Source organism: Eleginops maclovinus, chromosome 23, assembly GCF_036324505.1.
Source record: "Eleginops maclovinus isolate JMC-PN-2008 ecotype Puerto Natales chromosome 23, JC_Emac_rtc_rv5, whole genome shotgun sequence".
Lineage (NCBI taxonomy): Eukaryota > Metazoa > Chordata > Actinopteri > Perciformes > Eleginopidae > Eleginops > Eleginops maclovinus.
The window spans coordinates 28,077,462-28,092,433 of NC_086371.1; positions in this window are offsets into that span (position 1 = coordinate 28,077,462).

The following is a 14,972-nucleotide window of genomic DNA, read 5'->3' on the forward strand; positions in this document are numbered from 1 at the left end:
TGCTCTATAAACTACTCCTAGGATGTGATTTATCACTTCTTACAACTTGGTATTATATAGTAGAGTTGATTGCTGTTATGATTTACTCACAGTTCATTAATTTTTTTACAGGATCATATTGAATAAGTGCATTTACACTGGACTAGAATCGAAAATGATCTGTTTACCTCATCACAAGATATGAAAGGAGGGAATTGAAGAGTTAACGCATTTAGGAAATTGCTGCTATTGTTCTAGGTGCCATTCCAGGATTTCAGCCACAAGTATTCAATAATAAAAGATTGTATGATCATGTATAACTTTTAACTATACAATTCTGTATTATGCAATATTCAAATGGAGAACATATTGATTATATTATAGTTTACACACCGTTTGAAAGGTGTGTAAGGAGGGATTGTTAGAAATAATCAATATATTAGAGCGGAACTTTAAAAGATAATTCACTGTTTCTGGACGGATCATATTTGTCCATTTCCGGTAGTATTACAGGATGTTGTTTTTAGCCTCAGATAGCATAAAGCTAATATTGTTTTGTATATATGAGTAGAGGGAGAAGGACCAGTGGAGTTGCATACTAAACACACCGCCTCTACCTCTCACTCATTGATGCTGCAATGATACAGTTGCCTGTTTAATAACTGATAAACCTCCTAAGAATTGCATAATAGACTATCGTAGATGACAGCTCCAGGACTTCGCTAACAAGATGGCGACGGTGACGTCATAAGAGGACCCGCCCCCGACGACGTCAGCCTATAGAGGAGGCTCCAGCCCCCCGCTACCAACCAATGAGAGCACGACAGCGGGGCGCGTCTGATTTTGAAGTTGTTTATTGTATGGTCGGAAAGGGGTGGTTCTATAAAACATGTAAGGATTGTGAAATCGAGCTCTCTTTTGTTCCGGACCGCCAGACAGTAACTACTGATGAGCTCCGCTCAGTCAGTGGCCTGTGGACGCGTGTCCCGGGCTATTGAGCCACAGCTGTGAAGCTTTTGTAAGGCCTACTACTGCATCCTTTTATTAAACACTCCTTTTATAACTTTTAAGGGAGTTTTGCTTTCTTTATTTTAAACCGTCTCCTGGGCTTCAAATAAACGAACATTTCTTACAGGTCTTAAGATAGCAGGTGTCAGTATGCTCTCTGTGAAGGCAGGGGCAACATTTGTAATATGTTGCCATTGAACTCCAGAGTTATATTAGCTGAGAGTCTCAGCCTGAGACTAACAAACTAAGCTAACAACGCTCGGCAGTGCTTCTCTGCGATGCTAGCGGCTAACCTACTTTGTGTTGCTCCTGGTCTGCACATTTTATGTTGCTTAAGAAGGTACGTGAACATGAAACTATTCAGCAAAACTTTAAATAATAATCGAAGTCATTCTGTTTTTGAGATAATACTTGCATAGCAATCTTAAAATGCCTTCACATTTTTAAAATATATAATAGGTGGTACATTCAACACTAGATCATGCAGAGATTCACATGTTTGCATGTTTTTAGTTTTAAAAACTTGGTTTACTCCATTTAATGATACTTTTTAATCATAAAAGTCAAGCTAAATTACATGTCGTGGTAGCTCGTAACCCTCCTCCAAACATCATTGTAACCAGACTGAATTAAAACTATAAGTACCAGTTCTGCTACTTGACTTCAAACAAGAGCGAGAGCTGCAGAGACTTTGGGGAGAAACCTCAGCATGATAGACGTCCAGTGTCTGTTGGTTTGGCCGGAGAGGACTGAGGTAGAGAGGTCTTTCCCTGCGAGGAGGACCAGACCTGATGAAGAAACCACCTAACCGCATCTATGAGCCCATACTGGGCATAGCTGTCACAAACAAATGATGGTTTCAAGGTTTCAAGGTTTTTATTTGTCATATGCACAGCAGATACAGCGTATATGTTGGCAATGAAAATCTTATGTCGCGTGCTCCTCCAACAACTCAACATACATGGTGCAAAAGATAAATAAAATAGTAAAAAAGAGAGAAGAATATTTACAATATCAACAATACAGATTTGAGGAGGTGAAATATATATATGTGGAATACATTGAGAGTATTTAAATACTTTACACTGTTGAATGAGGAGGTATGGACAGATGCATATATTATGTATAACAGATGTATATGGCAGATGGTCCTGTTGGACTAAAAACAATTCAGTGTTCAGATCTTTGTGTTCACAATAAAAGTGTAGTTTCTTAGTGAATTTTGTGTATTAGTCTTAAATCTCATAACATCAGCTTTTCATATACCTCGTGGATATTCTTCTTGACCCTTGGAGAAAATGGTGAGACCGTCGTGTCCTTAAGGCATGTCCTTCCCTAACAGAAAACACAATAAACATAGAACATGAGATTATTGCAGCGCAAGTGTGTAATTTATGAAAGATGTGTGTTGTTTATTTAGGGGCTATAGAAATAATAATAAAAAACAAAAATCATGAATGAACATTATGAAGTTCATCAACATTAAAATATATACTGCCTGGCCAAAAAAAAGGTCACACACTCTAATATTCGTTGGACCGTCTTTAGCTTTGATTACGGCACGCATTCGCTGTGGCATCGTTTCCAAAAGCTTCTGCAAAGTCACAACATTTATTTCTGTCTTGGATTCATTTTTCGCCAAGATCTTGTATTGATGACGGGAGATTTGGACCACTGCGCAAAGTCTTCTCCAGCCCATCCCAAAGATTCTCAATCGGGTTCAGGTCTGGACTCTGTGTGTGGCCAATCCATGAGTGAAAATGATGTCTCATGCTCCCTGAACCACTCTTTCACAATTTGAGCCCGATGGATCCTGGCATTGTCATCTTGGAACATGCCCGTGCCATCAGGGAAGAAGAAATGCATTGATGGAATAAAGTCATTCAGTGTATTCAGGTAGTCAGCTGACCTCATTCTTCGGTCACATAACGTTGCTGAACCTAGACCAGACCAACTGCAGCAACCCCAGATCATAGCACTGCCCCCACTGTACACTGCCCTTGGCCGGGCAGTGTACAGAAAGATCACCTGATTTCGGTCTTCCCCACCCGCACGGGTCTGGTACAGGTCCGTGGCGGTCCCTGGCCAAAAGGAAAACCCTCAGTGTGACGTAATCGACACGGTTCAGACTTATGACGCCCCCTTGATAATTGATATCGAAAGAAACTGCAATGGCTCATCGATCCACCAGGTGGCGCATTGATGGACGCTGCCACCATGGAACTCATGACATAAACAGCTGACTCCTCAGAGGGTGCTGCTTCTGGCACAGACACAGCAACCTGTTACTTCTATGTGTAAAATAGTGAAAAACATTCCTCTGGTTTATAATTATATAACTTATTTTATCCATAAAAGCTGGTGGGTTGAAAGCAATTAGGGAGGTGAAAATAATTATACTGTAGAATACAGTAACTGTTGATGCCGGGGCTTTATCTGAAAACTGACAGCATAATTACATTCATGGCCCGGGACACACATTTGTATTTAGATATGTTTTAAACAAATTTAAACAAAAGACTGGAGGGTTTTTGCTCTGCCAGGAACAACAAGGCGGAATTATCTCTGATTACTATAGCCTGTGGCGTAACTATCGGTAAGCAGGTACTCCATTTGCTTTCGGGCCCCGGCCAATTAGGGGCCCGGGCCCGTCGCTCCGTTGCAGGCTCCAACCACAAAAATGATTTACTTTTCCCCGCCGGGCCCGCTCATACGATTGTTGATGAATTCCTTTAAACCGTCATGCAACAGTGTTGCCATTCGGGTGTTATGAACCCATCAGAGTCTCACAGACTTCTAATCCATGGTGTCCCTGGAAGCATATCCATCCAAATAGCATACATAGGCTGTATAAAGTAATTACACAAACATATTTGAAATAATATTGACAACATGTTTTAGTGATCATGAAATATTTTTTAAAGCTAACAACAATGTATTTTGGTGTATTTCGTTTTACATTACGACTGGGGATTGTGGGATATGGTAGTGAACGTGCGTGTTGCGTAGCTCAGTGGAATCTGTTACACGTGAACTTGAGTTAGTGAAAGATAGAGATAGCGATGAAGTCCTACAATTACAAACATAAAAGTGGCTTTCAAAAGCGAAAACAAAAAGAGGAGTTGGAGAAAGAGAGAAATAAATTGACAAAAATCGGATTATTCTTCCAAATTATTCCTCAAGAGAGGGAGATCGAGATTGAGCTGGAGCAAGAGAGTGTACCTGAAGCAACCGTTGGCAGCAGCAGCTCCCTAGCTAATGCTAGCCCCAGCCCATCGAGAAACAGCAATGGAGAGGGTGGATATCTGGAGGAGAGGGACAGTGAGGCACCTGCTGCGAGTTCTGTGGCTTGTGCTGACATCAGCGGGACCAACAGCAACAGAGAAGATGAAAATATGGAAGAGAGAGAGATAATCAGTGTATCGACTTTCCATGAGTATCCGACTGACATGGGACATTTTCCTGAGAGTCTAGACTCAAACGTCAAACGTTATATAGTGTCCATGGGGTCCTGCAAACCTACGGTCCCCTTCCCACGGGATCGTGAACAGGATAACGGCTGCTTTACAACGGCATATTATGTGTGCAAAACCAAGTCTGGCTTGGAGTTACCATGGACATGGCTATGCTACTCACCCCAACTAAATGTAGCTTACTGCGAGCCCTGCTGGCTCTTTGCTACGCTAACATGGAAAACAAACAACTGGCAAAATGTGTGGAGGAGAATCCATCAACATGAGACATCCACTGCTAAAAGCTGCATGTGTGGTATATGACCATTGGCGTCAGAACAGAACTATGGCTAAGGATATGGAGAGGGACATACTTCATGAGGCCAGCTTTTGGAGACAGGTACTACACCGTGTGATTAATGTTACACTCACTTTATCTATGAACAACATTCCCTTTGGAGGCCATAGGGAAAAAGTAGGGGAAATGAACAATGGTAATTTCCTTTCCATCATTGAGCTCCTGGCAAAGTATGACCCCGTGCTTGAAGATCTGATTAGCCGTCCTGCTCACTCGATCAAGTATCTAAGCCCACTGATACAAAATGAACTACTCAAAATCAAAGCCAAATATGTTCAGAAAGACATTCTAGACCAGGGGGGCCCAACCAGTCGATCGCGGTCCATCAGTCGATCGCGGGCTGAGTTCCAGTCGATTGCGAGAACATTTTGTGTATGCTATCCTCCTACTGTTGTGTAAAATAAGCCTACATTAAAACTTCCAACTTAAAGATCTTAAATAGGCACAATGAACTGCTGATCGCTTGAAGCAGTTTGTAGATTTGTACAGCTAGTAAGGTAGATCAGGCATAATCAAAGAAAAAATCTCACGCGCTTATTTCTATCTGCACTCGCAGTGTATGGTTGCTAGGTTGTAACTAAGGACTCGGAAGGGCGCGAGAAGCTTGACTAGAGGGAGTGGATACTACCATGGCGGCCGAAGCTAAAAAATCTAAAACTCATCATTTTCATTCAGAGTGGGAGGAGGATTATTTTTTCGTGTATTCAAATGCCAAGTCCATCTGTCTTATCTGCAATGCAAATGTGGCTTTACCAAAGAAAGGGAATTTGGAGCGGCATTTCAAGACGGTCCACAAGAGCTACGATACAAACTTCCCAGCTAAATCACCACTGCGCGCCCGAAAAGTCAAGGAATTGAAAAGTCAGCTAGCAGCACAACAGTCCATTTTTACCAGGCCCAATACCACAAGTAAGGCTGCAACCACAGCTTCTTATCATGTCTGTCGTGTTCTTGCAAAAGGAAAGAAATCTTTCAAGGATGGTGAGATGGTGAAAGAAGCGTTCATGGAAGCCGCAGATGCGCTTTTTGCCGATTTTAAAAATCGAAAGGAGATTGTGTCTGCTATTCAGGATGTGCAGCTATCAAGACATTCTGTTACATGGTGATGCGAGGAAATGGCGGAGGATGTTGAACAGCAATTGAGGAATGATATTGACACATGTGAGTGTTTTTCTCTGCAATTCGATGAATCCACTGATGCTGTGGATGTGGCTCAGCTATGTGTTCATTAGAATGGTTTTCGACAATATGAGTGTAAAAGAAGAGCTGCTGACCATTTTGCCTTTGAAAGGGCACACAAGAGGCACAGATATTTTTTCAGGTTTTTATGGAATTCGTTAGTAAGAGCAAGTTGCCCCTCTTCAAACTCATCTCCATTACAACCGATGGGGCTCCAGCAATGATTGGACGTACTGCTGGGTTCATTGGATTGTGCAAACAGTCTGAATCTTTCCCGGATTTCCTGAATTACCATTGTATAATTCACCAGCAAGGGTTGTGCGGGAAGATTTTAAATATGAAAGACGTGATGGATGTGGCTAACAAGATTGCCTGTTCTGTTCTGGCCAGGAGTCTCCAGAGGCGATTATTCCGTGCGCAACTGGAGGAGACCGGTGCAGAACACACAGATCTGCTGCTGCACACAGACGTAAGGTGGCTCAGCAGAGGTACATTTCTGGAACGGTTTTCTGAATTGTTGCCCGAAATTAAAGAATTTCTGAAACGTTCAAACCATGCTGAATATGCACAGCTAGAAGACAGTCAGTGGCTCTTGGATTTAGCCTTTCTTGCCGATCTGACTGACAACCTCAATAACTTGAATCTAGAGCTGCAGGGTAAGAACAAACACATCATCAACATGATCAGCTCTGTGAACACCTTTAAAAGCAAGTTACAGCTGCTATCAAGCAGGTTGCAACAGTGTGATCTGCGGAACTTTCCACACATGGACACAGAACTTAAGCGTCAGGGCAAAGACTGTGCGGAGCTTGAGAGTGCACGTTATGATGATCAAGTGCAAAGCATCTTGTCAGAATTTCACAGCCGCTTTACTGACTTTGCATCCATTGAGCCTGTTGTCAGTTTTCTCAGTTTTCCATTTGGGGAAAATATAGATGTGGATTGTATAACTTCGAAAGTGGCATCACTCTTCAACCTGGATAGCGGTGCTATTGAGAATGAGATCCTCACACTAAATAATGACATTGAGCTCAAATCAAGAGACCTGACACAAATGTCCAATTCTGGAATTTAATACAGAAAGAGAAGTACCCCAACCTCAGACAAACTGCAAAGAATTTGACTGCACTTTTTGGATAACATATTTGTGTGAGTCTGCCTTTTCACATATGAAAATCATTAAGTCAAAATACAGATCCACCATGACTGATGACCACCTTGCGGCCTGCTTACGGCTGGCACTCAGCTCCTACTGTCCGGAGTATGAGAGACTGGCTTCCTCCTCTCAGTGCCAGAAGTCCCACTAAGGTAGAGAACCACTTTTCCAACTTGAATTAGGCATTGTATTAATTGGGTTGTATGTTGTTGTGTTGTTACGGGCCAGTCCTAGGCCTACTTGTGCTTATTCTTTGCATGACAAACATTTACTTCAATAAATGTATTATTATGGTTAAAACTTGATCTTTGTGTCAGAAAATGGTGTTATTATATAGGTACACAATTAATTGTGGCTACGCTATGGCTTTCGATATGGCTTGGCAGATCTCGACAAACTATCAACTTTAAAAGTAGATCTTGGTTCAAAAATGGTTGGGCACCCCTGTTCTAGACGAAGTACGAGCAGCTCCATTTTTCTCTGTGATTATGGACACAACAGAAGATGTAGCGAAAGTGGATCAGATGAGTCAGATTTATAGATATGTCATAATCGAGCAAGATGCTCGCGGAGTTGCAAGTGATATTATGATCAAAGAGTCATTCATTGGATTTCGTGAAGTCACCGACTCCTTGACCTGTGAGCTTACTAATGAGATCATTGCATCCATGGAGGACAACGGCCTAGACCTTTCCAAGTGCAGAGGGCAAGGGTACGACTGCTGCAGATATGTGGGGCATATACAGTGGTGTCCAAGCAAGAATAACTGCCGGAGAACCAGCTGCCGTGTATGTGCACTGTGCGTCGCACAATTTGAATCTCATCCTTAATGATGCGGTGAAGATACAAGAAGTTAAACAGTTCTATGACATTGTTGAGAGCATTTATGTATTCTTTGGGCACAGCATGAAAAGATGGGTAATGCTCACAAATAAAACACAATGTGACAACGACACAAATAACGACTCCAACATAACGACTCCAACATAACCCTGAAAAGGTTATGCCCGACCAGATGGGCATCACGTTATGAAGCAGTGACCGCTCTGAGATATCGTTATTCTGACGTGATGAAGGCATCGGCAAAACTTTCTCTGACAAGCCGAAAGAAAGACGAACGGGATGAGGCTGCGTCATTGAAACACACAATGGGGAAATTCTCCTTCGTTTGTCTTGTTGTCCTCCAAAGCAAAATTCTAGAGCGGACTAATGTAGTGTCAAAACTTCTGCAATCACACAACATGGACCTGGCCACAGCAGTCCAGCTATGACAGCGCCATCAGAGACCTATCTGCGTTCCGAGAACATTTTGAAGAAGCCAAGCAGACAGCAAAGGGCCTTTCAGAGAAGTGGGGAGTCAACAACGCATTTGAGAATACTCGGACAAGGAAAGTGAAAAGGCATTTTGATTAACTGTGTCAAGATGAACGTTTAGCAGATGCTGAGTCTTACTTTCGTGTGCATGTGTTTAATGCCTGTCTTGATATTGTCATCTCTCAGTTGACCCAGAGATTCAGTGGTTTATGATCAACAGTGGACAATTTCAAAGTCATACAGCCTGAGACACTTTCCACCACAAAAGACGAGGAACTGTTTCAGCAAGCAAACCGGCTGGTGGATTTTTACAAATATGACATAACTGCTGATTTTCCGATGCAATTGTTGTCATTCTGTGCATGTTTGAAAGGCCGAATTTCACAAATGAAGACAGTGCAAGAGCTGATGAAGATGCTCATCACTGAGAATAGCTGCATCACTGCGAGTTTCGGGGAAGTGTGCACTGTTCTCATGCTTTTCCTGACAATACCGGTGACAGTGGCGCCTGCAGAGTGCTCGTTTTCCAAATTAAAACTAAAAAAAACCTACCTGATGAGCTCAATGGGACAGTGTTTTCTCTCTGGACTTGCCATACTTTCAATTTTGAATGCCTGTGCGCGTCACCTGGACATCAAGGATTTAATTGACAACTTTGCGCAGAGGAAAGCCCGTTCAATGCAGCTATGATGTAAGTCAGCACTTTTTAATGTATTTAAATGATCGGGTATTGCTTTTGGGTTTTATTGGGTTTTTGGTGTGCAGTTTGGAGTTTGTTCCTTTTGGTGTGCCATCACCAGTGTTTTTTTTATTTATGGTGCGCCGTCACCAGTGTTTTTTTTCAATGCGCGGCATTGAAATATCAGCTGGCTTCCCATGCAGTGTGGAGGACATCGGGCTGGCTGTGGGAGAGAAGGTCGGACACAGCAGCATTAAGTCCCTGGCGCGGATGAACAGTGCAGTCGTGATCTTTCTGGACCAGGTGGAGAAGGTGAACCGCGTTATCGAGACAGGCATACTTTTGAGTGTTGAAAATGGTTTTGTCTTTGCCCGAGCCTCCAGCAACAAGTGTCTGTAGTCAACCTTCCTTCATAACGACATTGGACCTGCCACAGCAGTCCAGACACGGCACATTGTACTTCGGTTCGAGAAATTTTTGAAGGAAGCTACAGAAAAGGGGCCCTTTCAGAGTGTATCGCAACACCGTATGATAGCCTACTGGAACAGAAAGTGAAAAGATTAGACTAACCTGTTTCAACGATGAACGTAGCAGATGCTGGTCTTACTTTCGTGTGATTGTGTAATGCCTCGTCTGATTGTGAATGTTTTGGTTGCCAGGGATTCAGTGGTTGAATCAAAGGGGCTTTCCGAAGGCCCCTGGACTCTTCCCCAAGGCGAGTCACTTTCTGCCACCGGCCTGGTGGCATTTTTACATGACATACTGTGATTTTCGGCTTGTGGGTTGTAATTGGCAGCAGGCCGACTGTTGCAGTGCAGAGACAGTGCAAGGCTGTGAAGTGTTCACAGGAATAGCTGCATTGCGATGTTTCGGGGATGTCACGATCTCATGCTTTTTGAAACGGTGACAGTGGTGCTGCGAGTGCTCGTTTAATAAACTAAAAAAAACTTGAAGCAATGGGACAGTGTTTTCTCTTGGCTAGATAAACTTTCAGTTGGAATGCCTGGCGCGTACGGACAAAGATTAATTAAAACTTTCAGAGGAACAAAACCCCTCAATGCAATGATGTAGTCAGCATTTTTAATGTATTTAAGATGGTATTGCTTGGGTTTGGGTTTTGGTGTAAGCTTGGAGGATCATTTGGAGGCATCACCAGTTTTTAATTTATGGTGCGCCGTCACCAGGTTTTTAAAAACGGGCTGAAATCAGCCGGCTGCATGCAGTGGGGATGAAGGGGGTGCAAAGAGCAACAAAACAAAAAGCTTTGATTAACCAAAAGGAAAAACGTCCAGTCGTATATTTAAACCAAAGTGGAGCAGGGAAACCGCGTTATGAAGAAGGCAACGGTGGGAATGATGTGAGGTGCGAGCCGCTGACGCTCTGCGACAAAGTGTTCGTCCAAGCCCTCTTCATAACAGTATTAGCAAATGTACAACAGGGAAAGATTAAAGTTACTCCGTTAGAAAATGCCTGTCTGGTGTTGAAAGTCTCAGTTACTAAACGATAACGGCCAGAAAAGGTCTGTAGAATGCTTCTTGTAACAAAATTTTTACTTTTAAAACAAGTTCCTTTATTACGTAAATTACTGTCTACGTGATTTATCAATATAAATTATGAAGTTTTGGTTGCAAGAGGGCAACAATGTGAGTGCCTGTCGAGCGGGGAAATCCACCACTGGTCTGGGTGTCACTTCCTGCCCCCAAGCTGGCCGTCTGGGGTCCGTGCGGGCTTTCTGCGTCCTGTCCGGTTGAAATGGCACACCCCGTGTTGCTCCGGGGCATGCGGGGTAGTTGAAAAGCTGGGGTTTTGAAAATTTCCACTCAAGGGAGATTCGGTTTTGTGTAGAGGTGTGAAAATCAGTTTGTGAGTGACATTACGACTCCACATAATAATAAAATTTGAACACCCCAAAAACTGAGATATCGAAATGTTAGTCAGTAAAAGTCTGAACATAGGAATAACTGGAAATAATCATTATGGTCAAACAGTAAAAGGAAACATAGTGGAAAATAAAGTTGAATGAAGATGGAGGATGTTAGGTGGCAACAGTAATACTAACTTAAAACGTGATAAAAGCTTGTTTAACAAGAAAATCGTAACCTACTGTTATAAAGCAGCTTGTTTTATGTGTGAGAAGAAAAAAGACAGGCAGACAATGGGAGTGGGGGTAGTTGTGTGAGGTATTTCTGATTGGTCGTTTTTCAGTGACAGTCAAAAGGACCAAGTCAAAGGAGGAATGATTAAAGATCACTCAGACAAGAAAACAGGGGGGTATAGAGTAAGTAATCCCAAATTAGCAGTTTTATTGGTTAAACGCACCGTAGTCGTTTGAGAAGTTATTTCGGTCTAAGTTTGGTAGACTAAAACCTTTTAAGTAAGGACAACTTTAGAGGGAAGCCATGAGGTTCAAGCACTTATGAGTGTTTAATAAATATGTCTTTAATTATTATCATACCCAATACAAACATTTGAGGGGGGTTTTAATGTCAGGGCCAGACGAGCTAAGAAAGAGCTTAATTTATCAAAAGAGTGAAGAGGAAGTCCTTTTTTTTCCACGGGAAACCCCTGACGGTGGTTAAGTCAATGTCTTAAAACTTTGACTGGGGAGCATTTATAACGGAGTCTTTTAGTAAAGGGTGGGCTTTCCTCTTCAGTCTTTTAATCCTGTCTATGGGGTTGCTTTATAAGGGGAGGTTGCTTTTAATAAAGCAGTTTGACTTTTTGCTGATTATGTATGCTCAACAACGGTGCAGAGGGAAGCTGTTTTTCAAAAAGTAAGGATGTTTAAGGTTGGGCACGGTTTTTTTAAATTTGGGGATTCAATTGACGGAAGCATTTTCATCGCTCTGAGGCAGAGCCGCATCCACATGCAGCATGTCTGAGGCGAGGTCCACTCAGACGGTGGATGTAGGAAGGAGTCCACAGAAGGCATTTATCGTCAACACATCCGTTATTAGGTTTTCATCAGCAGACTAATCGTTATTGTTTTAGCATCATGTTAATGTTTAAATTGCGTATACTCCCGCTGTTTAGTCCTTTTATGTAATGTTTTTATTTGAAATGTTTTACAGAGAAGTGCTTATTGGCATTTTAATTCGGTTTTAACATTTGATTAACATTTTAAAGAGGCCTTTATTTATTTATGGAGTGTTTTTAGACAGAGGAAGGGAGAGTTTAGCAGTCTTAGGCAGTGGTGGGACCATGGTAAGACTGAGATAAGCATGCTCTGTCAACAGCACACCCTCAATGTCACACAGGACAACATCAGATCTATGAAAGACCTGGAGAGTGATTTAGTGGAACTAGAAACAATAAGCGAGTCCACAGAGATCGAGGATATATTGACATCCTCAAAGAGAAAAAGATGGCTCTAGCCAGCCTGCTGGACGTTAAAGTTCAGGGTGCACTGGTCAGGTCCCGGTTCCTAAACATAAATGAGATGGATGCTCCCACTAGTTTCTTCTTCGGCCTGGAGAAAAGAAATGGACAGAGGCGGGTAATCCACTCACTGCTGTCAGACACAGGGCAGGAATTAACAGAGCCAAGCCAGATCAGGAGGCGAGCTGTGAGCTTTTATTCCACCCTCTACACGAGTGAATATAACGAGGACGAAACGCTCTGAGGAGTTTTGTGCAGAACTACCTCAGGTCTCTGAGGAGGCCAACTCACAGCTCGCAGGGCCATTGATGACGCAGGAGCTGCAGGCCGCACTGCAAGGCATGCAGGGACGGCGGGCTCCTGGTATCGACGGCCTCTCGGTAGAGTTTTTTAAAGCCTATTGGGACATCTTGTCTCATGACCTGTTAGACGTTTTTAATGAGAGTCTGGCCTCTGGCTCTATGCCAATGTTCTGCAGCAGAGCGGTGATCACGCTGCTGCCAAAAAAAGGGAACATGCAGGACATCAAAAACTGGCACCCTGTGTCTTTGCTGTGTGTGGATTACAAGCTTCTGTCCAAGGCTTTGGCCACCAGATTGGGGAGAGCTATTGAGCAGGTCATCCATCGGGACCAGACCTACTGCGTGCCCGGCAGGTCCATGGTGGACAATGTTCACCTGATTCGAGATGTTTTGGAGGTCTCCAGCTCATTGGGCATTGATACTGGTCTGATTTCTCTAGATCAGGAAAAGGCCTTTGACCGCGTTGAGCACAGCTTCCTCTGGAAAATAATGCAGAAGTTTGGGTTCAGCGCTGGTTTCATAGCTAAGATCAAGGTGTCGTAAAATAAGATTGAGAGTGTGCTGAAGTTCAACGGTGGGCTGTGTGCTCCTTCTAGAGTGTGTAGAGGGGTCCAGCAGTGCTGTGCTCTGTCTGGGATGCTCTATGCACTCTCCCTAGAACCCCTCCTCTGCAAAATACGCTCCAAATTGCAAGGGCTGTTTTCACCTGGTTTTAATGGAAGCATGGTTTTATCTGCGTATGCTGACGACCTCGTTGTTTTTATTAGTGACCAGAGGGATGCAGACATTTTAACCAATATTGTGACAGATTTTAGTTCAGCATCGGCAGCGAGGGTCAATTGGAAGAAGAGTGAGGCCCTCGCTGTCGATGAGTGGCGTGGCGGTCTCCCACGTCTTCCCCAGGGCATGACATGGAAAAGAGATGGGATAAAGTACCTGGGTGTGTTCGTAGGGAATACAAATATAGTCCAGAAGAACTGGGAGAACGTCACAGAGAAGATTGAGGAAAAACTGTCCAAATGGAAGTGGCTGCCCCCTCAGATGTCTTTTAAAGGTAGAGTTTTGGTTTTAAACAACCTTGTGGCATCCCAACTGTGGCACCGAGTGATCTGGTGTGGAGAGATGTGAGCAGCTGCATTCTAAGACACATGAGTAACCTGAGGCTGGATGCTGCTCTGTTTTTAACTGATTTAACCATTTTAAAGTTAAGTGGGTTACCTCCTTTTTATCAGGGTGTTTTTAAGTCTTGGGCCCTTTTTAACCATAAAAGGTGTCCAAAGACTAACTCTCTGCACTGGTTGTTAAAAGAGCCTCTGATTCATGAAGCCAGGCTGGACGTTAGCAGCAACGAGACACCAGGACTGGCGGTGGTGCTGTGCAGATCTGAGACCCTGAGCCTTCAGCAGGTGGTGGATGCAGTGGGGCCGGAGCTGAGCGATGCCTGGGCCTTGGGCTCTCTGCTGGGCCTACACTCTGTCTGGGTGGCCCAGAGGATCCTGCAACTCTGGAGCAGGAGCCTCTGCGCTGAGGAACAGAGACGTTTAAGGAGCTACGGACAGGGCAGAGCCAAACCAGACCCAACAGACCCTTTCCCGGAGATATACCTGAGCCCAGGGCTCGGAGAGCTGACTGGCCCCCTGCTCAAGGTTGCAAACCCAGAGAAAATGACCATGCACTAAGCTGACAAAAAGACCATATACATGAACATTGTCAAAAGCAGAAACAAAAGTGGACTGAAAGACAGGGCCTCCACTGTGTGGAGCACCAGATTGGGTGCCGGAAACGGACCAGGCCCACAGTGGAGGATTCTGTACAAACCTCCCTTAAAAAAACGTACTGCCGACCTCCAGTGGAGAATTTTACACGGCGCTATCTTCCTCCAATTCTTTTATCTCCATCATTAATCCTGCTGTTATTAACAACTGTCCATTTTGTGGTTTTAGAGAGACTGTTTTCCATGTTTTTACAGAGTGCCAGAGACTCACTGGTTTCTTCTCTCTTTTAACATTGGTTCTTTTTCTGCATCCACACCCTTTCAGCCAATAGATGAACTGCAGATGGTTGCACTTTCTAATGGGCTTCTCGGCTCTGCACCGGAATTTGCCTTTTGGTGCCAACTCATCTATTCAGACTTTTTTAAAAACGCATTTTAAACGCAGAGATTCAA